The sequence below is a fragment of the Pogonomyrmex barbatus genome, unplaced genomic scaffold (genome assembly GCF_055798465.1).
Source record: "Pogonomyrmex barbatus isolate J1 unplaced genomic scaffold, ASM5579846v1 scaffold22, whole genome shotgun sequence".
Classification (NCBI taxonomy): Eukaryota; Metazoa; Arthropoda; class Insecta; order Hymenoptera; family Formicidae; genus Pogonomyrmex; species Pogonomyrmex barbatus.
Window position 1 is genome coordinate 189,950 of NW_028297119.1, and position 26,166 is coordinate 216,115.

Sequence of the window (26,166 nt, forward strand, 5' to 3'; positions counted from 1 at the left end):
AATTCTAATGTGAAGAGTATATTTGATAAAATTTCAAGCAATAAACTTACAATTATTAGTGATGTTCCATTTTCTACTTCTATATTGGTATTACCAGCTGACTTAAAACAACAAATTTTTTGAATTTTTTTTAATCAAAAAGGTAAATAAAAAATTTTGTGTTACATATTTGTATAGTTTTATGTTAATGATCTAAGTAAATTATATTTAATTTATATTTAATTTATATTATATTTAATTTAATAATAAAGGTTTACAGTGATAATAGTGATAATACTGACCTGTTATCAAAAAGTCAAATGTCAATTATAAATAAGTCATTAAATCTGTTAAATAAATTTTTTAAGTAAAATAAAGTGTTAGGTAAAAAAACTTACTACGTTTTTTCTGAGAGAAATATTTCTCTGTTGTGTCAGTATCACTATCGCTTGAATAAGAATCATTCGAATCTAGAATGTTATAATGATAATAATAATAGAAATATACACATAATATTTTTTTTTAGAAATAAAATATCTACTATTATTTGAAGTACTTGGAATATCAAAAACACTTTTATTTATATCATTTTCTTTCTCATTATTGAAATTATTTTCGTTTCTACAATCTTTACCACTCGCAGATTGTAACAATCTCGACATTCATAAAATTTCTCGATGAACAATTGGCATTTTATAATGTTCGCGGTGAATTTTTTCCTCGTATCCCATAAAATTAGGAAGGTCGGTAATTTCATTATCCGTTAAGTTCAAATTGACTCCTAATGTGGCTACATGTTTGTGTAGAGTAGTATCTCATAAAGTTTCAAATTGATCAGCACCACATTCAACCGAAAATTTGCGCATTAAATCACATGCTCGCAAGTATGTATGCTTATGGTGATCAATATTAGGAGTACCAAAAACATAAGGATTTTTTAAGCTAACAGCTAACTTTTCTTTTATATTAAAGAATTAATTCTATACATTTCTGCAACTCAGAATCTAATAAAACAGGTACAGTACGGTTTAGTTTTCCACGTATTGTATTAGGTGTACAAAAAAGTTCTGAGCTTTTTTTTGTAAAATTCAATTTTTATTCAAAAACAAACAAAAAAATATTAATCAGCGAAATATTCCCCATTTGCATCAACGACCTATTGCCATCTTTCGGGTAGCTTGCGAATTCCTTGACGATAGAAGCTCAGCGGCTTCGAAGCGATAAAGTCATCAATGCATTTTCGTATCTCTTCAAATCTCACGAAATGTGTATCAGCCAAATGCTTCAGCGACCGGAATAGGTAGTAATCGGAAGACGCCATGTCTGGGCTATATCCCGCCGTGTGCGGGAGAAGTTCCCAGCCTAATGCAAAGATATGGTCCTGAGTCGCTTTCACAACATGTGGTCGAGCATTGTCATGAAGCAAAATCACTTTATAACATCGTTGGCCAGTAGATGGCCTCTTTTCTTCTAATGCATCGCTCAAATTGGTCAATTGTTGTTGGTAGCGGTCTGCCGTGATTGTTTCACCCGGTTGTAACAACTCGTAATACAACACACCTTTCCAATCCCACCAGATACAGAGCAAAACCTTCTTGGCGTGGATATTGGGCTTTGGCGTCGATGTCGAAGATTGACCAGGGTCAACCCATGATTTTCTACGTTTAGGGTTAACATAAAGAATCCACTTTTCAGCCTGTAATGATTTTGTGCAGAAAATCTTTTTTCCGGAACTTTGAAAGCAAAGTGAGTGCAATGTCACGCCGACGATTTTTGTTGTCTTCGGACAATTCATGCAGAATCCATGTGCCTTCCTTCTGAATCTTTCCCATCGTATGTAAACGTATGGAAATGGTCTGCTGCGTAACGCCAAACTGTTCTGCAAGCTCCTTTTCAGTTTGCGCAAAGTTTATATCCAGCAGTGCTTGCAATTCGTCCGTTTCAATCTTTTGAGGGCGTCCAGCATGCGGTTCATCTTCAAGACTGAAATCTCCTTGGCGAAATTTTTGATATCTTTTACATATAGTATGACTTACAGCGTTCTCTCCATATGCAGCACAAAGTATTGCAGTGGCTTCAGCAGCATTTTTTTTTCAGATGAAACGCGAAGTGGATGGAAAATCGAATGTGCTCTTTTGTTATTGCCATCGTGAACACTACTGATTTTTGAGGTTATGTGCATTAAACGCCAAATCGTATGGCATTTTAGAAGACCAAATATCAACGCTTTAAAACCACAAAAAGGCGGGGAGATATATAAAATTTAAATTGTTATTTCGATTGTATGAAATCTAAAGCTCAGAACTTTTTTGTACACCTAATAAATCGCACGTATTCCATTGCTAATTTCTGGCATTCAGATGAAAGTGCATAAAATCCATCCACATTCGTCTTTGGATCAATTTTTTCATAATTTTTATAGTCTTCAATTAATGTTCTTTCCATTTCTCCTGCTCTTCGTCTATTAAATAGCTATATTAATGTACTTTCAGAAAGTTTCAGCCAATTTTAGAACGAAAATTTTTGTTTTAGATTTTTGAAAGCTGTAGTACGTCGTATTTTTTGAAAGTTATCCAATTTCTTAATATCAATAGAAGAAAGAATAACTTTTTTTTTTCTTTTAATTGCCCTTGTATTTTTAAAGCAACTTTATTGACTGCAGTGTCATATTCATTATTTAACAATGTTAAAAAATGTTCAACTTGTTTTTGTTTTTCAATATTATTTTGAAATATTATCAAAAAAATTAATGTTTTTCCTGTAGCTTTTAACAATGTGCCTAGCGAAGTTGCTAATGATGGAATATTATAAGTCTTTGTTGAAATATCAAAATCAGCAGAAAGCAAGAATGTTTATAACATCGATACATATTCCATAATATTTTGGATGATAAACTGATGCTAAGTCATCTATATCCTGACAATTCTGTCTAATTTCTAAAAGAAAACTATCAAGTTGTCTCAATCGCTGTTGTATCATTTTGTGATGATGTGAAGATGGATATTTTAAACAAAGTTTATTTCCGTTTTCCATAATTAATTGATCATGATAGCGAATAATACGCGTTATTCTGTCATCATGACATCATGGCATTACTATTTGACATAAAATATTATTAGCCTGACTTGCATATCTACTTATCTACGACTAAGAATGCCGACTAGAAGAATAGAACAAATTTTAGAGCCTTTACGTTTTTGATCAATGCAACGCACTGTGTCTCAAATTTTGTCTATTAAAGAATTCTTTGCATTTTGGGCAACAAATATAAGCCTGAGCAGTATTTTTACATTTTTCAGCGGGTCTTCTGCAAACTATTAATTCACCAGTATTTACATCATTACTAACATTGTAATAAAAATCTCTTTCTTTTCGCAGCATGTCAATCAGTTTTTTCTTTATTTTTCGTTATTTTTCTTTGGTAAATCAATAAAATCTTTTACTTGCGTTTCATCTTTATGTGTTCTTTCTAAATGGCGACTAATTTTTGATTGCCATGTTTTGCAGAATAAACAAAAATGTTTCCTAAAAAATACGTTTAGATTCTTTTGGAGGAGCCGATTGAACATACATTTCTTCGTCATTACGCGACGACTTGTCCTGAATATTGGCTGTTAATGAAATATTTAATCCTGAATTAATGGAATCTTCGAAAGAACCACTTTTTCTTGAACTCTTATTTTCAGATATATTATTTGAAATTTGTTGTTCGTCATCTGTTGTTCTTCAGATACATAGTCACCCTTTGATGAAGAATAAATCAAGCAATTTTTTTCATATGCTTGTTTAGAATTATCTAAATTTATTGGACTGATTTTTTCGATTGATTCAAATATATTATTTAATATCATTTCATTGTTATTCTTAAAAATATTATACATTAAGAAAAACTATCAGTTATAAATTATAAAGATAATGTAAAAATGATTGTCTTACTCATCTGTCTGAAGAATTAAATTGTCTAATTGTTTAGCCTCAATATCTTCAAGACATTGAAATACTACTAATGTATTTTCATTCCAATTCCAATTCGACTTATTATTTGATAATTCATTCAGAGTTGATATTTAATTTTCCAGTAACAGATTTAATGACTCATTTATAATTGATGCTTGACTTTTTGATAACAGGTCAGTATTATCACTATTATCACTGTAAACCTTTATTATTAAATTAAATATAATATAAATTAAATATAAATTAAATATAATTTACTTAGATCATTAATATAAAACTATACAAATATGTAACACAAAATTTTTTATTTACCTTTTTGATTAAAAAAAATTCAAAAAATTTGTTGTTTTAAGTCAGCTGGTAATACCAATATAGAAGTAGAAAATGGAACATCACTAATAATTGTAAGTTTATTGCTTGAAATTTTATCAAATATACTCTTCACATTAGAATTTTTATTTTAAGAATTTTTATTTATATCTTCTAGAAAATATTTCATGATATCATATTTTTCTTAATTTGAAATAACTATTAGGCCCGTTTTAAATAATCCATAATTTCAAACAATTCAAATTCAGGATAAGAATTAATTTAATATTTTATGTATTTGGAAACATTTGAAAAATCAAAAACCACATAATAGTTGTGCTTTTGATAAAATAAAAATTTATTATTACTTTTTCCAATTTCTTTTAAAAAAGAATGTAACTCACCTTGTTATTCCATATTCCATATAAATTATCTTTGCAATTTCGTGCTTTAATAATATCATATTCTTTTAAAACATTTTTATATTATTTCCTTTATATTATTTCCTATAAAAAATTATATAAAGTTTCATTTTTATTGTTATGAAAATAATCCAAATTAAGTAAATTAATAAATAATTCAAATTATGAACCTTTTAATTGACTTTGTGTATTAATTAACAATCCCTCTTGTACGCTTGTATAAGATAATGCATCACTTAAATCACATAGACTAGAAGCTTTGATATTTTCCTTCTTGTTACCTTCTTGTTTTCTTTCAAAATTTTGCTTTTAAAACAAAAAACAAATCATGATATAAAAATATAATAAGTACAATAAGTTAGTTTATTCGTTAAAATATTTAAATAAATATTCATTAAAATTTTAATCATATCTATAAATATAATCATACTTTACCTTTAAAACATTGCTTTTATCATTTCTTTTATATTGCAATCTTTCTGTTTGTTTTTCATAATCTGATAAAATACAATTAGATTTCTTTAAATGTTTGAATCTTACTTATGGAACATTAGTTCTTAAGTTTTGCATTAACTCGTTTAAAATTTGGTAATTATTTGTAAATATATACAAATAAATAGATCGTATTTGTGAATGAAAATTAATTTATGTTATTTAATATAATTTAATGTCATTTAATTCACAATGAATAGCAATAAGTTGCACTATCTCTTTATTGCATTATCATTTTTTGATAAATAAACATTTATTTTGTTTTTTTTTGTGATAACTGATTCTTAAACTTCACAAGATTTGTAAATTTCATATTCATTATTATTTGTTAAAATAATAGAAAATTTTCTTCGATTTCTTACACATTTTGCACAAGGATCAATTTTTATATTTATCAATCTAATTTTATTACCTATGGCAATAAAAGGAAAGATAATTATTCATGCATATATATGCGCGTAAGCAATAATTACTTCACTATTTACTTTTTGGAAAGATTATTTTGAATCTATAAAAAATGAAATTACTATTTTAAAGAAGGCAGTTAAAATCTTATCTTATTACAAACCTTGCCGCAACGTTGCTGCAGTATAACTACAAGACCTAATCAGAACGCACTGTGGGTGCGTTTCGATATTCGCTGCTAGAACTGAAAACCTATAATATATATGACGCGAACTATATATTTTCACTAGTAATAAATATCGGAACGCATCCTAGTATAGAATCGTTAACTGACGATCCATTTAGTAATATAAATGCTTTGAAGTATTTGATTAAAAATGAATCAGAATAAAGAATTTTACTTTATGAATTAACCAATCAAAAAATGTTTCCAAGTATTTGTATCAAATGTTGTATCAAATGAACTACATACACTATTATAGTTTTAAAAGACTTTTTCTTAAATAATATGACAAAACAAAAAATAATTATTTAACAAATCTTTTAATAGCGCAAAACTTTAGATTAAGTTAGATTAGATTGGATTTATTGTTACATAAATGATTCCCTCATAATTATCAATAGATTTCTATTATAAGAAATGGAAAAATAAAAAAAATATTTATATATAGTAGTATGAAAAAGTTTGTTATTATATAAATCAATTACGTAGCCTATTATTAAACCTTGTTTAATTCCATAAATATAATTTTCCAAATATTAAACAAAAATAAATGATCGCTTCATCATATTTCACTTCATCATATTACTTTTATTGTAGATGGCTTTTAAGATCGTCTTAAAATACAAACTTACTGTAAATATCGGATCAAGAAAAATTAATAATCATATTTGAGCAATTCGGCTATTTATCCAATGCGAGAGTCAATTTTTTTTTTTCTTTAAAATCTCGAAGTGATTTTCAGTATTATGGATGTAAGCACTATAAATATCTCTTTGAGCAATATTTATCGTTTTCAGATTCTATATTTTCAGATTCTATAAATTTACTTAAGACAATTTTAAATATAAGAACAGATTATGAATATCGGTCTTTATCTAATTTTTTCTGCACGGCGTCATAAGTTTATTCTTTTCAGTTGAACTGATCCAGTTTATCTGTCTTCTTTTTCTGTCTCTCTCTACATTGGAAAGAAAAAGAGAAAAAATAAATTTCAGCAAAAAATTCAACTAAAAAAAAAAGATTTTGTATGTTATTCACAAAAAGAAAAAATGCGATTTGTCACTCAGAAATCTGAATAGCATCTTAACAAAAAATGATTGCTTATCATATAAGCTGGTTCAGAATACACAATGATTGAGTGAATATTCAATAATTATTGCTTGCATCAACATTTATAATGGATTGACCATTAGACGAACGAGTGCCCGTTATAGACTGAGAAGGATAACAAGCATCTCATTGATATACTTTATTGTTAAACGGACAAAATCATTAATGAGATATTAGCAAAAGAAATAAGCACAGAGTGTCAATTCCTCTTATTATATATCGAATATTAGAAGGATCACTCAATCTAGTCTATGATTTGCAAATTAAAAAATTTAATAAAATCTTTCATATGAAATTTTTATTAAATATAAAGAAAAATTAAATATATTGAAAAATTTTTAAGACACTTTTTCTCTTCTGTTAAATATTTTTTTTTATTTAATAAAAAATTTGGAAAATTTTATCAAATTTTATTATTTGCAAATTGTAAATTAGATTAAGTGATATACGATACACAAAAAATAAAAACGCCTTACAATATACTTTTCTTATAATTATAATATTGATCCCTATAATGTACGATAAGCTATAAAAAAATGAGAACTGGTCTACAAAATATACGTTGCGTATAAATTATTATGAGGACTGCCTTCATAATAACGTTTGGTCTACATAATGTATACTGTTATTCAATGAAAGTGTTCTCATTATATACATTCCGCATATATATATATATATATGTTTGTAAAAGGACAGATTTCAGGACCTCATGTTTTTTCTTGATATTATGTAGAATTATATTTAATAAAACAAGTCTGATTTGAATTTTGTTAATATACTAGTATTATTTGAAATATATGCATTCATGTATTTTATGGCAATATTCGGGACTGTCAATGTAATGATATTTTTCAGGACTACTGCTGATGTATATAGGTAGTTTTCAGGACTATGGATATATATATATATATATATAGGTTGTTTTCAAGACAATGAGTATATATATATATATATATATATTTATAAGTATTTTTAGGATTATATTATTTAAAGTATAACATAACTATTTGTTATTATCAATAATTGTTATATAATAGTAATTTAAATTGTTATTTCATTCAATTTTATTTTCAAACTGAAAACTGCAAAGTCTTATTATTAATAATCTTAAGAAATTATTTCTCTAGAAGTTAATATTTATTTATTAATTCCGAGATTCCAAGAAAATGTACATATGCATATATATTTGCATATATGCATATATGTTAATAAATTATTTTGCATAAAAGTTAGTAAAATAAATCTATAAAAATAAATGATTTATACTTTGTTCTGATTTCACATTTTAATATAAAATATAAATGTTTAGTAAAATTGTTAATTCTTTTATATAATTATAACTTAATACTCTTATGCATAAAATAATAGAAGGAATAAATTAAAAGGAATACACAAATACTTTAGAAATATTTAATCTTTTTGAAACTTTTCAAACATATTATATATATATATATATATATATATATATATATATACCTATAAATAATAATATTTAACAAGTAATTTTCGAAGTTTTTAAACAAATAAATAAATAATAAATAATTATAAATAAACCATAAAAATATACAGTTAAATCAATAAATAATATTATTTACATAATCGTCTCATATGCACATAGTTTAAATATTCATTTTTATATAGGACATATAAATATTAACATATTTCTAATTTCACACTTTCGGCAGAGATCATTTGTGATAGATTCTCAAGAAGATGCTAAATTTATCTGTATTACCGAAAATTTTTGTATCGTTTGTTCTGATATTAAAAGGAAGTATGCGAGGGGAGAGTAGCATAAACGAAATCGATCTGTAACCGCAAATCGCCCGAATGGAGAGAGTCCTAAGAAGTTTATCTATATATAATAACATATATTATTTATCTTCAACTATCAACGAGTTAAAATCAAAGTAGTCCGCCTAGATAGGAGTACTGTAATAAATGATTGATTGAACACAGACGCATAATTTACTCTTTTTATACTCTGGGCGAAATTAATAGTTTACGAAATATTTTAAATTTTTCGAAATATTTTTCGTAATAAAATAATTTTCAATAGTCGGGGATTAATCGATTTGATTATCGATTTAATAGGGAAGAGATGAATTTAGATTTAATTTTGAGTAGGCTACGTTGCAAGATCATTGAATTAACGACACGTAGTTCGTTAATTCAACGATCGCGATAAACATTGTCTTAAAATGTAGAAAAGTAAAAATTATTCGACACGAAGATCCAGTCGTCTGCTGACGGAAGCCATCTGTCTATTTGTTTGAAACATATATCGGCTGTAATTATCATTATTATTATTTTAAATTTTATTGTGGCATTTTTTGATATATAATATATCTCATAAACCATTCATTTTTTGATAATTGAATCTTATATAATTTTATTTAAAAAAATGAAGATAACCTGTCTTTCTAATGCCTTCATCTAGAAAAAAACAACGTAAACAAAATGCATTCCTTTCGATAGTACTTTCATCTGAGACATTTTTTTTATCAAAAATAAAGAAAATATTCAAAATGTTTGTAATTTAAATGAGTCATTTTATATAAATATATTTTGTGTCTCACTTCTTCAATATTATTACATATTTTCAAATACAAAATAAGAATTGATAAGGACATTTTATAAATTGATGAAGAAAACTAAATCTAAGAAAAAGTGCTGTATATATAATGTATTTACTTGCAAGCAGATTTCAAGACAATCTTGAAAAGTGTCTTGAACATATAATATTGTAATATATAAAATATTCTAGCATTTAAAGTAAATGTAATATTTAACTCAAATAAAAACGATCTTAATTGATTTATTATACTATTTATTATACTGCTTAAATAATTAATAATACTTTTATTAATAGTTATAAGATGGGTGTATACGTAGAATACAGGTAAAGTATCTTTATCCTGGAAAGCATCTTTTTATTGCTAATACTTTCAGGATGAAAACTACCAAAAGTCCTGAAAACTGTCAAGTGTTAATATTTAGTCCCTTTACATATGGGTATATGTATGTGTTACGTCCGAGCTTCGTAAGGAGAAATTATGTTTGTGGTCAGGAAGGGAAATTCGGGTAGACGCACGGAACTGTCTTTGATCTCTCAGGTCGACGTCGTGGGGTCGATCCGCGAGTCAAACGCGCGATCAAGGGGCACAGGGAATGGGTCAACGTCAGTGACGCTACAATCCCTTACTTGCGCTAGCGCGGTCGGTGATCCGTTTTAAGTCAGAGAACTGAATCTCTTTAATCAGGGATGGACCTCGTGCGACTTTCAGGGAGGGATGAACGGTTCGGGGTCAAGATTTTTGTAAATAAATAAAGACGAGATTCGGATTAGCTTCGATTTAATTAAAGGTAATAAAAAAAGGAAAATACAACAAATCTTATGATGAAATAATGTAATGTTAAAATGTACATTCGGATGTCGTAAATTTCGCACACAAACTTCAAACAATAGGAAATCCGGTATCTAAAACATGTACAATTGAAAGGTTCGAAATTTATATTCCCAATTGTTCTAATTGGGGCAAAAAGTTAGTTATTGCAAACATATCAACGGGATCGGGACGAAGGTGTAGGGGAGGATTGGGGTGAGCGCTACGAAAGGCTTTTACAGGGAGATAGGGAAGAGGATCACGGGAAATGTATTTACATTGGGATTATATCGTGGATTTGATGGTTCGAAATTTGATCCCAAAATCCTGGTTGTCGGACTTAAATTTTCTTCTAATGTAGAAGGATCCCGGTGGGGGATGAGTGAGAAAGCGAGGAAATTGACGGATAAGATCATAAAATTTCTCTATGTTGAAATTTTCTGGAGTACATTGTCTTTCGAATTCTGCCGGGGAGCGAAGTGCGATGGCGTATTCTCTTAGAGAGATGTCGGCGAGTCTCGGTTCTATTGCGGTCAATCGCTCCGCGAGTTCTTCGGCATGTTCGTTTTCATGACGAATCCGTTTATTCTGTTTTTCCCGACGGTGTCACAATGCCCGCTTCGTTTGTTTTCGGGATGGGTTTGGTTCACTATGTAAATGAAAGAGAGAGAGATTAAATTAAGAGAGATAAAAGAATTGAGGAAAAAGAGGGAGAGGGATGGGGGTAGCTACACCGAATCAATCGGCGGCTTGCCAATTTGGAATGTTAAGGAAATCGGGGGAGGCAGCTACACCGAGTCAATCGGCGGCTTGCCAATTTGGAATGTTGAGGTGATTGAAAGAAACAATTTAAAACGCGCGAACCAAACAGCCAGTCAACCGCGTAGGAGAATGATAAAATGGACTTACTTTTGTTGTGGCCGAGTAGAGATGATAGACGAGAGGTGGTGCCTTCGCTGGATTGTGACTCGAATCACACGAAATGAAAAATCACGCACAGATTGTAATTAAACAAATTTGGCGACAACCTCGGATGGTCCTGTTCAGGCATAGAGCGAAGAGGAGAGGGAAGAGAGCGATCCGCTCCAAGTCGCGGTTTATAAGGAAGGGTGGAAATATTTGAGGGCGTGATGGATTTTTCGTTGGCTTGTCGAATGATATTTTAGAAAAATTGCGAGTATAGAGAAAGGAGGGGAGCGGTGTTCTGTGAATTGTGGTTATTTTTTTTATTCCGGATTTCCTAGCGAATGACGGAATTTGTTAGTGAACATTTTATCCACCATTCCACACCCTCAATCATTCATTGGTATGCCCGCCAACGACCGGCTAATCGCTTCTTCTTGATTGACGTTTCCCCATCAATTTGGGGAGTGTCACCCTTGAACGATCCGTGTTTCTTATCCGTTAAGAATTTGATTTTGTTAATATTTTTGAATTTTATTGGTATGTCGTAAATTTTTCGGTGTCGACAAAGTTGTCTATCGCGAAAAGAAAAAAAATTATTTTTGGATAGTGAGACGTGTCTCGAGAGGAATTTTGTATATTTATTTAGGATCTTTCTAGATCGTTCGAGGCGCCGTTTTCTTTTTCCGAAAGAGAAGAATTCGTGAAGTTCCTCGGATGTAACATCCCCCCGCTTTAGATAAATATTGGGGGTGCACAACATTTGCAATAATAGAATAATAATTCTTCTTTTTTTTCTCCTTTTCTCGGTTTCATTTCCCTCTCTTTGTGAAGAAGAAGGAAGGAATAGGCGACCACCAAAACCCCTTTCTTATTCCTTCGATCTTCTTTGCCTTCGCTTACATTAACTACCGTTGCATTATATTCGCAATGCTGCTTAAAATTAAGTTGTGCGCATAGTTCACTCTTCCACTCTTTTTTCTTTTTTTTTTTGGAAATTATCTTAAGTGTTTTATGCCTAAAATTTATTAATGCGTATTTATTTTTTAGAAGGACTTATTCCTCCTTATTGGAGAGAGTGAGATTTTTACAAGCTGCTTTGGAATTTCTTTGTAATTTATTTTAAATACGATAAATTTAATAGAAGTTCAAAATATGTATTAATAAGTCCAAAATATGTAGAAGCGGTTATATTTCGGATATTTTATGGATATCCAAAGTTATGCCAAACGTACATTCAATGAACGTCCATCGGATGAGAAACGGTCCAATGAACATTCCGATATCCAGAAATGGATATCCGCTGGATGTCCATGTGCTATTTGAGTATTAATAGAAATAAATGTACATTTTTAATATATGCTTATTATTTAATATGTTTAGTATATTAAAAATATTATTTATTAAGAGTATTTTAATTTCAAAAAATTATTAAGAAATTATTAATTATTAACAAATTCCCAGTAAATGAAAATAGATTCAAATGAATTAAAAATTTTATCAATTTAAATCCATCCGCATGTGTACTTTAAATCTATTTAAATCTACTTAAATTTATTAAAATCCATTTTTATGAAAACATTTTTTCAGGATTCAACTACGTTAGAAAATTTGCATTTTTTTACTAGAATTTTGAATTGAGTAGAATTCACGATCCACTTTTTAAAATTGAAGGTATTTCTGAATTGAAAGATATAGAAAATGTGTTTCATTTAATTTCTATAAATAGATACAAATGTATTAAATATTGAAATGAATTCAGATTTTCAAAAATACGTTTTCGCGAACGAAATAAATTCTCTTCAATCCATTTTAATTCATTTTTGTTTACTGGGTTTTTACAGCCTATTTATTTGAAAGGTTATTAATTATAACTTCACTTTTTTTGTAAACGACAGTAATTAAGAAAGTAATTTTATATTAAAATAATTATAAAGAAGTTAAAGAATGTAAAAAATATTCTTTATAATTTTATTAATACATGTATGTTGTAAAACATTTAATTTTACAAATTTAACCCCTAAGAGACCGTCACATTAAAACATTTTAAAGTATTCTATAATTGAAAAATATATGGAAACAAGTCATGCTATATAGAAAAAATACAATCTGCGTGGAGCTGAATGTACTGTTTGTATGCACAAAATTATATCAATATCTTTGTACATCTAGTAGTCTAGAATAGCAAAAAAAAGCTAAACTATAAATGAAGTAAAAGATTTATAGACAGATAATTTTTAACTAATTATATTATTTTTTTCACTTTTATTAGATCTCTATAAATCTTTTACTTCATTTCTAGTTTGATCCTATTTTTTATACTAGTCTAGATTATTCGATGTATACAAAGATATTAATATAATTTTGTGCATACGAACAGAACGCTCTTAGTTATATGCGTGCAAAGTAAAAAGGTATATAAATTTTGAACAAATTTTTTTCCATATTTTATGTGATCATACTATTATCTGTATCAAAGATAGATCATCGATGTAGCTCTGCATAAAATAAAACACTTTTTCTGTCACTCATCTACTTTTAGTATTAGATAATAAATTTATATTGCATTTTATAAGCAATCTTAACAATCACATATAATAATGTTACTATTCTCTGACCATTTATGACAATAATGCCAAAAGTATATTGATATAAATAAAATAGGTGAGATAATTAGTAGAGTATACGCGGATTCTAACCCAGGAACTTCGAGGAGAGTGCAGATGTGCGGGAGGGAACGATGGGCGTGGGAGAGGGGTGACAAGGATGGCGGTCCTTTGAAATTAGTCGCTGAAGGGGGGGGGGTAGATAAGATAATAGGATCGGGCAGCTACAAAGGCGAAGATGATAAAAATAAATAGATAAATAAATTGCGGACTGGGCGCGTGGACATGACGTCACAGAGGAGGGTCCGGGGCCCGCCGCCGCCGTGTCCGCCGCCGTCATCGCCGCGTCCGCCATGTTCTCATATCATCTTCTCTTTTCATTGTTCTCTCTCTCTCTCTCTCTCTCTCTCTCTCTCTCTCTCTCTCTCTCTCTCTCGTATATTTACTATCTCTCTCTCTCCCGTTATGGCGCTCTTTTATTATGAATCAATTTGTTTCGAATATTTATTTTTATGGTGGGAGGAAAGGAATAAAAGACATATGTATATTATACATATATGTTTATTTTTAAATAAATTGAACACATTTTGATTTAAGTGTGAAACTTTTTTATTCACATTTTTTTTCTTTCACATTAAAAATTAACGTTAACAGCTCGTAATGAACGAGTTGATGTCTATCGAACATATCGCAATCGCGTTCGGTACTTCCTCGAAATCTGTTACAACAGACGCAATGTTGTAGAATCGCGTATACTTGGTATCGATTGTATCGACGAATCTGAGTCGATTGTATCGACGAATCTGAGTCGATCGAATGTCACATCGATACATCTGTCCAGATCAAACATTCGGCATAACATCGATTCGATCATCGTTATGCGTACGTTCAAAGATTCAAGGCGTACGAGTGTAACATCGTTCATCAGGCAAATTCTAATGGTTAACGGTCCGATATTTATAAAATTGTCTTTGTAAATGTTTCGGAGCAATTTATAGATATTCCATCACTGCTCGTAGAGTCCCTTCTACTTTTTCGAGAGACAATATCATTCCCGTCCCCGATCTACCAGAGCGATCTCCACATAGCTCGGTAGACCAACGTTGATTCCAATTTCCAAAAATTTGCTTTTCAGTTCTTAAGTTAGTCTTCCTTTTTGGATTGTGATCGAAGTCGTAATCGTTTATATCGTTTATATTATAAGGTAACCATTTTTCCATTTTATTTAATTCTATTATATTCTTTTCAATGTTACATAAAGTTATTGAAAATAATTATACAAATACATATTATTTTTTAAATATATTTAATTATTTTTTATAAAAATATATCATATGCAAATTTGAGGTTATCTTGATTACAAAAATCACATAAGATATTCAAAGGCAAATATAAAAGCTAAAATAAAGCATTCAATATTGAAAATTTCCAAAATAATTCTATTTTAATTTCTATATTGATATACAAAGGTTGAGTTAAAATATTTTAAAAATTTTCAACAATGAATGCTTTATATTCAGCCTTATATTCATATTTCATGTTATTTTTATATGCTTTTCGACTTTTATATATGATTTTACAATAAAGGTAATCTCAAATTTGTAAGTGCTACAGTTTTATAAAAACAAATATATTTCGGCATATTTATTAGGTGTACAAAAAAGTTCTGAGCTTTAGATTTCATACAACCGAAATAACAATTTAAATTTTATATATCTTCCCGCAATTTTGCGGTTTTAAAGCGTTGACATTTGGCCTTCTAAAATGCCATACGGTTTGGCATTTGATGCACATAACCTCAAAAATCAGTAGTATTCACGATGGCAATAACAAAAGAGCATATTCGATTTTCCATCCACTTCGCGTTTCATCTGAAGAAAAATGTTGCTGAAGCCACTGCAATGATTTGTGTTGATGGAGAGAGATATGGAGAGAACGCTGTAAGTCATACTACATGTAAAAGATGGCATCAAAAATTTCGCCAAGGAGATTTCAGTCTTGAAGATGAACCGCGTGCTGAACGCCCTCAAAAGATTGAAACGGACGAATTGCAAGCACTGCTGGATATAAACTCTGCGCAAAGTGAAAAAGAGCTTGCAGAACAGCTTGACGTTACGCAGCAAACCATTTCCGTACGTTTACATACGATGGGAAAGATTCAAAAGGAAGGCAGATGGGTTCCGCATGAATTGTCCGAAGACAACAAAAATCGTCGGCGTGACACTGCACTCACTTTGCTTTCAAAGTTCCGAAAAAAAGATTTTCTGCACAAAATCATTACAGGCGATGAAAAGTGGATTCTTTATGATAACCCTAAACGTAGAAAATCATGGGTTGACTCTGGTCAACCTTCGACATCGATGCCAAAGCCCAATATCGACGCCAAGAAGGTTTTGCTCTATATCTGGTGGGATTGGAAAGATGTGTTGTATTACGAGTTGTTACAATCGGGTGAAACAATCACGGCAGACCGCTACTAACAACAATTGATCAATTTGAGCGATGCAGAAGAAAAGAGGCCATTTACTGGCCAAGGACATCGTAAAGTGATCTTGTTTCATGACAATGCTCGACCACATGTTGCGAAAGCGACTCAGGACCATATCTTTGCGTTAAGCTGGGAACTTCTCCTGCACGCAGCGTATAGCCCAGACATGGCACCTTCCGATTACTATCTATTCCGGTCGCTGCAGCATCATTTGGCTGATACACATTTCATGAGATTTGAAGAGATACGAAAATACATTGATGACTTTATCGTTTCGAAGCCGGTGAGCTTCTATCGTCAAGGAATTCGCAAGCTACCCGAAAGATGGCAAAAGGTCGTTGATGCAAACGGGGAATATTTCGCTGAATTAATATTTTTATTACATTATTACATTATTAATATTTTTTTATTTGTTTTTGAATAAAGATTGAATTTTACAAAAAAAGCTCAGAACTTTTTTGTACACCTAATAAGACATCTTATATCTTGATTTTCAGCTTCATGTTTTCTGAGTTAAATAGTTTTTTATAATTTCTTATAAGATATTTATAAGTCATTTTTAACCACTGAAGACGTAGAGTAAATATAAATAAATAGAATATCGAGGCGAGAAATCTATGATTACTGATTGAATATTCAAAAATTTTTAATATTATATTTGAATTGTTTATCTAATTTCTTATTTCTTTTTAATATTAAACATCTTCATATATTATTTATTATCTTCATATTCAAATTCTATCAAAATATGAGTTTCACGAATTCCAATAAAAAATTGTTGCAATTCTATAGTCCATCATTATATATTGTTACGTCCGGGGGACTTCACGAATTCTTCTCTTTCGGGAAGAAAAAAATTAACGGCTGCTAACCCATAAACGGAGCACTTCGAACGATCAAACAAAAAAAAACCCTAAATAAACAAACTTTCTCTCGAGATATGTCTCACTATCAAAAAAAAAACACTTGGTAAACAGGCTTGTCGGCGCCGACAGGTTTATGACTCACCAATAAAAATTAATATTTACAAAAGCAAATCCCTAACGGATAGGAAACGCGTTGGATCGTTCGGGGATGACACTCCCCACATTGGTGGGGAAACACAAAAAGCACCAGTCAAGAAGAACCGCTTAGTGGCCGTTGGCGGGCACACCAATGAGCGATTGAGAGTGTGAACTAGCGGGAGAATTTTTATTAATAATTCTATCTATCTATATTAAAACTAATTCTATCATTCGCTGGGAAATCTGGAAATGTAAACACAACCACAATTCACAGAACACCGCTCCCCTCTTTCCTCTATATTCACAATTTTCCTAAACTATCATTTGACAAGCCAACACGGAAATCCATCACGCCCTCAGATATTCCCACCCCTCCGGAATCCTTTAAAAACCGCGACTTGGAGCGGATCGCTCTCTTCTTCCTGCTTCATCGCTACATTCACGGTCAGCACCATCCGAAATTGTTACAGTTAGAATCTGTGCGCGATTTTATTATTTTCGAGTGATTCAACGATCCAGCCTGGCCATTCCATTCCTCGACCATCACCAGCGGCCGCTACAACAAAATGAACCAAACAAATGCCATTCGGAACGGACGAACGAAACGGGCATTGCGACACCGTCGAGAAAAAGCGAATAAGCGGATTCGTCGCGAAACCTGCCACGCCGAAGAACTCGCGGAGCGATTAATAGAAGTAGAGCCGGGACTAGCCAACATCTCTCTGCATCAGTACGCCTCCGCCCTCCGCTCCGCGGCTGAATTCGAGAACCAATGTACTCCAGAAAACTTCGACGTGGAGAAGTTTTTTTACCTCGTCCGTCAATTTCCTCGCTCTCCCACCCATCCACCTCCTGGCATCTTCTTCATCCCACGAAAATTTAAACCCGACAAGCAATTTTGGGACCAAATCTCCAAACACGAAATAACCGATACCGTCCCTATGTATATTTCCCGTGATCCTCTTCCCTACCTCATCCCAATCAAGGCTTTCCGCACCGCGCACCCTAATCCTCCTCCACACCTGCAACCCGATCCCATAGACATGCTCGCGATCACCAACTTTTTGCCCCAACTAGAGCAATTGGGTATATAAGTCCAGATTTTCCTTGTCCGCGATTATTTTTATATTTTTTATGTATAAGACTTTTCTTTGTAACAAATACCTCAACTCTTTTTTAATGTACACGAACAGAAAATTGTAACTCGTTTTTATTATTTATTATTAAATTAGTTGATCAAAATTCGGTCTTAAATTTTTTTTTCTCTCCTAAACTTGACCCCGCGCCGTTCCCGGCACCCTGAGGATCGCACTAGGTCCATCCCTGGTTAAAGAGATTCGGTTCTCTGACCTAAAACGGACCACCGATAGCGCGGGCGCAGGCAAGGGTAATAACGTCGCCGACGCTGACCCGATCCCTGCCCCCTTAACGCGCGTTCGACTCGCGGATCGGCATCACGACGTCGTTCCGCGAGAACAGGAGAGGTTCCGTGCGTCCACCCGAGTTCTCCTCCTCCTGACGAGAGATATTATCTTTCGTCCTGAACACGGACGTAACAATATCAATAATGCATAAACTGAATTATCAATATAAAAAGTGCATTATACAGACATTTGTTCTACTTTAAGAAATAATACAGATTTAATGAGAAAAATGTTACTCTTTTCAAGTATGATCCGCAAGTTATATTCAAATGTAACAAATGAGGAAATTGCAGCCTCAATGAAACGTGACTTGCCCATGAAAAAGAAAAACAAAAGAGAAATACTCTAGAAAATTCCAGGAAATAAAAGATACTCATTATATTCCGTCTTTATTTATTTTTTTATTTATTAATCTATTTTTTTTTTGTTATGCATGATAAGGGATAAGTTATTTGTTACAGTATTTCTTTATTTTCTTTTTTAATTTTTAATTCTCATTGGCATCATTTAAAAGAGGTTAGATTTCCTGCAAAACATGCGATTGAATTTAGCTTAAATACACATTAACACGTTAGCTCTGGCGTCGGTCCTTAGGGGCTGACACTGATCTTTCAGTTTGGTCGGCGTCGGCCCCTAGGGATCGACACTGATCTTTTCGTTTGGCCAGCATCAGTCCTCGGGCCTGATATTGCATTTTTCTAGGTGTCCGTGACCGTGGACACCTAAAAATGCATAGTGTGTGGATGGATAGTGTCAAACTTATTAATAAGATTAGTGATTCATAAAATATAAAAACATATTTATACTTTTACAATGTAGTTTATTAAAGCAGTCTAAATATAAATTTGATTTTTCTTCACACGTATCGCAAAATGTTATGATGTAAATTTACGTTATTTATTTTTGTGTTTTTACTTCTTATGTTAATATATTCGCCGAATTTTAGAAAAAAATTGGAACAGAATAATCGCGTCGAGCGTATCATCTTTTGTTTATGCTCCATATGACCCAGCTCGCACTCAACTCTCTGCGCCGACCAAACGGAAAGGACACCGAAATTGACTCCAGAGCTAACGTGTTAACGACCGGTTTCACCAACCTTGGTTAAATTAAACAGCGGATTAAATTTGAGAAACTGCCAATTGCAAAAATAAAACTTCGTCATTTCTAACCTAATTTCTTGTTGTAAACATTTGTATTTATATTTCAAAGCATATAGTTATATAACTTTATTATAATTCACACTCTAACACTTTCTCTTTGTCATGAATAGGTTAGGAAGTACGAGACCACAACCAATTTTGAATTTCTTGCTGTTGGTAATTCTTCTAGCCAAATTAACCGGCTGATAGCGTTAACCGGAGTTGGTGAGACCGGCCCTAAGTAATGTTTAGTTTGTTACGCGCAAAAAAATTTAATTTTGTTTACATTTCATAATTTTAAACTTGTTTTTAAAAAGGATGACAGTCATTTTATATTGTTCTTTCTCTTTCGTCCTTTGAACTGTTATAGCCCGGATTGGGTTACAAGATTGTAATTAGGAAAAGTCGGGTTCGCCTTAGAAGTTAGAATTCCGAGCAGGATTGTAGATGGAAGGTTCTTCTGGTCAAATTATTACTCATTCCCGTTAAGTAGTTGATTTATTGGTACGACTTCTTGACAATGTTTCGTATGAATCTCGCTATTACTGATAACGACTGGCCGTGACGAAGTACAACTGTCTTGTTATGTATTGTGACTGCCCGCTCTCGATGATTTAGCGACCGTTTTTATAGTATTCTAATAGTGTCGTCTTATAATTCTAAATCGGAACATATATGGTTAAAACGGCGCGCTCTCGCAAATTCCTCGTTCGCGCTCTGCTTTGGAATTTGCGAACTTGCTTTTGCATGCTTGCATTTCCGGCCGGCGTTTCCGTAGTACCGGCTATTCCGAGATTCGAGAATGATCGTGAGGATAAGATATATTATAATATGGCAAAAATAATATAAGGAGTAATTCAGCTACAACACCCCTCCCTCGCCGGGAAAGAAAAACGGAGTTTTTCGCATTACAAAAAAATTCTTCAACCCAATACATTTATAAAATTTTTTTAAAATTGTGAACTTTCGTTTCTTCTGCGCAGTTCGCTATTTTTATTTACATTTTTCACTTTCTTTTTTCTTATAATTACACTTATTATTCCTATTATAATTATAATTATTAATATTCCGCTGAAACCAACGGGGTAAGTAAAATGTGTTTTGGAACACGTTCGGCTCCTCATCTAGTTGCTTATTTAATTCATCTATTTTTGTGCTTAATTTTGTTAATTCTAACGGGTCTTTTATTATCGATCGCAGTTTTATTTTTTCTGTGAGCTGTTTTGCACCTTTGATGTCTTGATATTAACGTTAAATTGTATTCCGGTAAATGTGCTCGTACATAACGGGCTATTTGTCGACGCGTGATTATTTCCGGCGTCATTAGTTTACAATCGCCGTTTAATTTTACTTTATCTATATCATTTATTTCTAGTTTTCTTACTTCCGACTTATCACATTAAATTTCTATTTTTTGGTTTACTTGCGGAATATAGCTACGCTTGTGGTTTCGTCAGCGTTAGCCATAATGAGGTATCGGAAATTATACGTCCTTGTTCGCAATTCTGGAGCTGTTCTGGCGCGTTTATATAAAATTGCACTTCGCATGACGCGTCCGTACGTGACGAGAAAATTTTGTTTGCACATGTAAGTTTGATCGTTTTGTACACACATGTAATTCACGCTCTTCTAATAATATATAATGATGATTTTCTTGCTATTAAGGCGTGATTTATCCGTATGAAAAGATATTCGCGTGTTCACGTATCGGGAAATCGGGAAGCAGTATCGATTTTATTAATTTGAATGTCGGGAAAGCGATTACTGGAAATCGAAAGATCGTGTAGATATCTGTTTTATCGTAGTACTCATTTATAGTCATATATTTCTGGATAGCGCGCTAATTATGTAATAGTTTAATTCGATTCAGAGTTCGTGCGACTCCTTAATGCCCCCCTGTTGGCGCATCATGATATTCATGAAGTATTTAATAATTAATTAATAAAGTAAAGTAATTAATAAAGTATTTGGCTTTTCTTCTGCATATTCTCGTTTTATCTCTTCTTCTCTTTCGTCGCGTGCGACAATATTTAATTGTGAGTCAAGAGTGATTGGATTTCTACTTAGTGCATCCGCGTTTGTATTTCTTTTGCCTGCCTTGTGAATAATTTCGTAATTATATTCTTCTAGCTTGAGTCTCCACCATATCAATCTAGATCCAGAGTCTGAAACGCTGAATAGCCAAATTAATGGTCGATGATCGGTGATTATTTTAAATTTCGTTCTGTATAAATTCGTTCTGCATAAAAACGGTCGGAAGTATTTAATTCCCCATACTATCGCTAGAAGCTTTTTCTCAGTCGTCGTATTATAATTTCGTTCTGCTTTATTTAATACTCTGCTGGCATAGGTTATTGGTCGATCTTAACCTATTCGTCCTTATGATAATATTGCTCCGATGGCGTAATCGGACACGTCAGTAGTTACTAAAAAATTTTTAGTAAAATCTGGGTAATTTAATATTGGTACCGTAATTAATTTTTCTTTTAGTGTCTGGAAAGCGTATTGTTGCTCAATATTTCATATACAATTAAATTTTTCCTCCTTTTTTGTTAGTTTTATTAGAGGTTTGGCAATTTTCGAAAAGTCTTGAATGAATTTTCGATAGTATCCGGCCAATCCTAAAAATGACTGTATATCTTTCACCTTTTTTGATGTTGGAAATTTCTCTACCGCTTGCAATTTACGGGGATCAGATTGTATCCCATTTTCCGTAATAATATGTCCTAGATAAGTAACTTCTTTTCTGAGAAACTCGCATTTATCCGGTTGCAACTTGAGATTATGATCTCTCAGTCGTTGCATTACTTCAGTTAGTCGTTTATTGTGTTCGTCCAATGTCGCATCGTATATTACTATATCATCAAGATAAACTAGACATCTGAATCCTTGAATTCCGGTTAACATCGAGTTCATTAGTCATTGGAATCGCGGGCGCGTTTTTAAGTCCGAACGGCATTCTATTAAATTCATAGTGTCCATATGATGTAGAAAAAGCCATTTTACTTTTATGTTTTCCCTTCATAGGAATTTGATGGTATCCGGATGCGAGGTCTAACGTTGAAAAATACTTTGCGTTTCCCAGCTAATCTAGGATGTCTGTTATATTTGGTAGTGGAAAAGAATCTTTGATTATTAGATCGTTTAATTTTCGAAAATCCACTACGATGCGTAGTTTTTGTTTCCCAGATGCATCTGCCTTTTTGGATACTACTAGCAATGGCGCATTCTATTGACTCGTACTATGACGTATTATTCCGTCATCTAACATCTTTTTAATCTGCCAATTTATTTCTGCTTTATGTTTCTCCGGCAAATCTATAAGGTCGCACATTTACAGACGTGCTATCGCTACTTGTGTTTATTTCATGTGCTATTGTCGTAGTGTAAGTCAGTGAATCGTTCTCCATGTGAAATACGTCGCAGAAGTCAGAACATATCTGCATTAATGCCTTCTTTTCCTCGTGATTTAGATGTTCGTAGCAATTTTTGTAAGCATTCCTGCCATGACTGTACAGTACGGCCGTCGCTCTCGTGTAACGTGAGCATCTCCGCGGCGTCACCCAGCTGCACGGCGTCTAACGTTACAACACTCGGCGTCGTAATTTCAATAATTTCGATATTAATTACACTTATTGGGCAGATATAATCATCGGGTTCTATCAATAAAGCAACCAATAAGACTACTACCAATAAATACTCCTAATTCCCTTTCTTCAGGTTTCACTATTCCAATCTGATTTTGACTAGTAATAGCTTGCACGATGGTTTCACTGCGAGACAGAATATACTTCTTGTGAGGATGCAATTTTAGATTTATGCTTCCTATTCGCAATATTTCCTTTGCATGATCGCATTTTTGCTGTTTCTTTAAGAAATCTATGCCGAGAATTCCTTCGTAAGTAAGCGACCGGGAAGTCATCTTTTACCACATACATCTCCTCATTTGTGTATCTCCTTCTAGAGTATTGTTTTGTTGTTATTATTTTTTTAGTTCGAACGAAAATCCTGGTTTTTGGTGGTAATAAAGGGTATACTTGGTTTTCGGGGGTCTTACTATACAGGTCAGACTCTGGTGCGCTGGCTTGTTCAGGTTTTTGAAATCTTTTTGTCCCTAACAGTAATAAAAGATGGGTAATAGAGTCCCAGATGGCGCCCAGTAGATGTATGGACCATCCATATACGGTATGCAAAACGTAACCATGTACGATTGTGTCTACTATTAGTTTTATGATTCTCCCGGTGAGGTATATTCCAATTACCCCAGCACTGATATTGCCGAAAATTAAGAATTTATTCCAAAATTTTTTCCATGCGGATTCAGTTATTTTTGTTATGGATGCTTTGTCTAATAGATTTGAAAGTGACCCCCCGTTCAGAGAGATTGATTGTCCCATCATCCGCCTGTGTTGAGCATCGCCGGTCGCTCAGCAGGGAATAATATGTGGTCTCGTAGATCATTGAGATCATTTTCGGTGTATATTCCGCTTGTAGCGAGTAATCCAGGGCTAACATATTTCCACGTAAGTTTGGTCATGGGTTTCATAATTGTGGGCGGTAATGATTCCACAGGTTTAGACATGAGTTTATACCACGAGTATCCTAGGTGATACATAGTGGATGCGAAAGAGTTGCAATTTATCTGAGTTCCTTGTCGCAATAGTACATGAGTTTGCGGCGTTAAGTAATAGGTTTCGTTTCTCCGAATGACCGGTAGCTGATTGTAACAGTTGTCAGTTCTTGTGATTTTTACTTCTACGGGTACGCATTTTACGATATGTATTACTTCTCCGGCTAACAGGGCCATATATCCAGGTCCTTTCATTAGATGAATAAGCAAAGATATCGGGTGTTTGAGTAGCTATAGCTAAAGCATTTTTTAACATACCCTGCTCTAGTTCACATTGTTGCAAAAGGATATTTCTGTATAATTAATTTATCTGCGTACGGATGTGCTTTTCGATGATACGAATTTGGAATTCATGTAGGCGAATATGTCGAGGTTAGAGACACGCGTTCGTTGTTTGAAGATCGTTACGCCACGCGAGGTTTCGAAGATGATTAATTTGGGATGTTCGGTTCGAGTGAGTGTATAACCGCATGTTGCATATTTTCCTTTGCTAGTCAAGACGAAAGTTGTATCTTGTGCAGTTAATGAATAGACTATTAATTGTTATTCATTTATGTTATCTATTATTTTGTCTGCAATCCCACTGTACAATACTTCATAATTGTTGAATTTACAAGTATCAGCGGGCACTGGGTCCCAGTAGGTTTCACCTCCCTCTATATCTGTGCGATGAGTGGTTGTAAGTTCACAGATCACTCTGGATCTGAGTAACACTCGATTACTATTTATTTGTATTTATACGTCGGCTATATATTCTTGTAGTGAGATTTTTATGCTGGCGAGTACCACGACGTCAGTCCACGTGCCGTACATGCTCCCCTTGCATGATCCATCGGCGTCTACGTGTCCTGTCAATGTTACTGGTCGGGCAGTGGTATGATTCGGTTTTAATCCGGTGATATATCTGTTATGTAACTGATAAGTTCCATAAGAATACATTCCTTGGCATATTTCGAGCGATGTTTCCTCTATATATGAATATTTGCCATTTAAAACATCCATGAAGTGGGAAAACATTCTGCATTTTTTTATTAATCTGTCTATTTCGACCTTGCATTGAATAACCTTTACTGACTCTAAAATGGTCTCGCTTTCCTGCGCGGAGAGCGGTCAGTCGGTTGCCAGGAGGGAAGCGACGACGTTGGAGACAGAAAGTTGTTATTAAATTGTTAGGCGATAATTATAACAAATAACGATGCTTTATTTAACCAATAGGAGTGCGATGGAATGCACCGAATCTTCGCGTCAATTGTTCGTGGCCGTGGACGGACGAGACGGCGATCGGCGCGCGGATAGCGCGTGGATATAAAATAAGATATCGCTCGGGCAGTCGTCGCGATACTGATCGCGGCGCGCGGTTCGGTGGCGCGGGGCGCGCGCGGCGGCGGCGGTATCGCACGTGTTCGTCGCAGGCCTTTAAATCGGCGTTGATTTAAACGTGCACGCGTGTCGCGGGTGTTATCGCGAGGGTGGATATTTCGCGAAGTCGTCAGATCGTTGAGATCGGAGAACGGGTGTGCCCGTTCCCTGCCGAGAGAACTCGGCTGACGGGGGGTGTGCCCCTCGTCTGTCTGCATGAATGCCGAGTGAACTCGGCCAGCCGGGGAGGGCCCAGGCTGCGTGCGGAGAAGAAAGTGCCGAGTGTACTCGGCCGACCAGGGTGTACTCTGGTGCTCGGAGAGGTAT

At 33.1% G+C, this 26,166-nt stretch overlaps 1 pseudogene; it reads right to left on the reverse strand.

Moving 5' to 3' along the window:
- Positions 1–234: 234 nt before the first annotated feature.
- Positions 235–22,766, reverse strand: LOC148936383 (uncharacterized; annotated as a pseudogene).
- Positions 22,767–26,166: the final 3,400 nt, after the last annotated feature.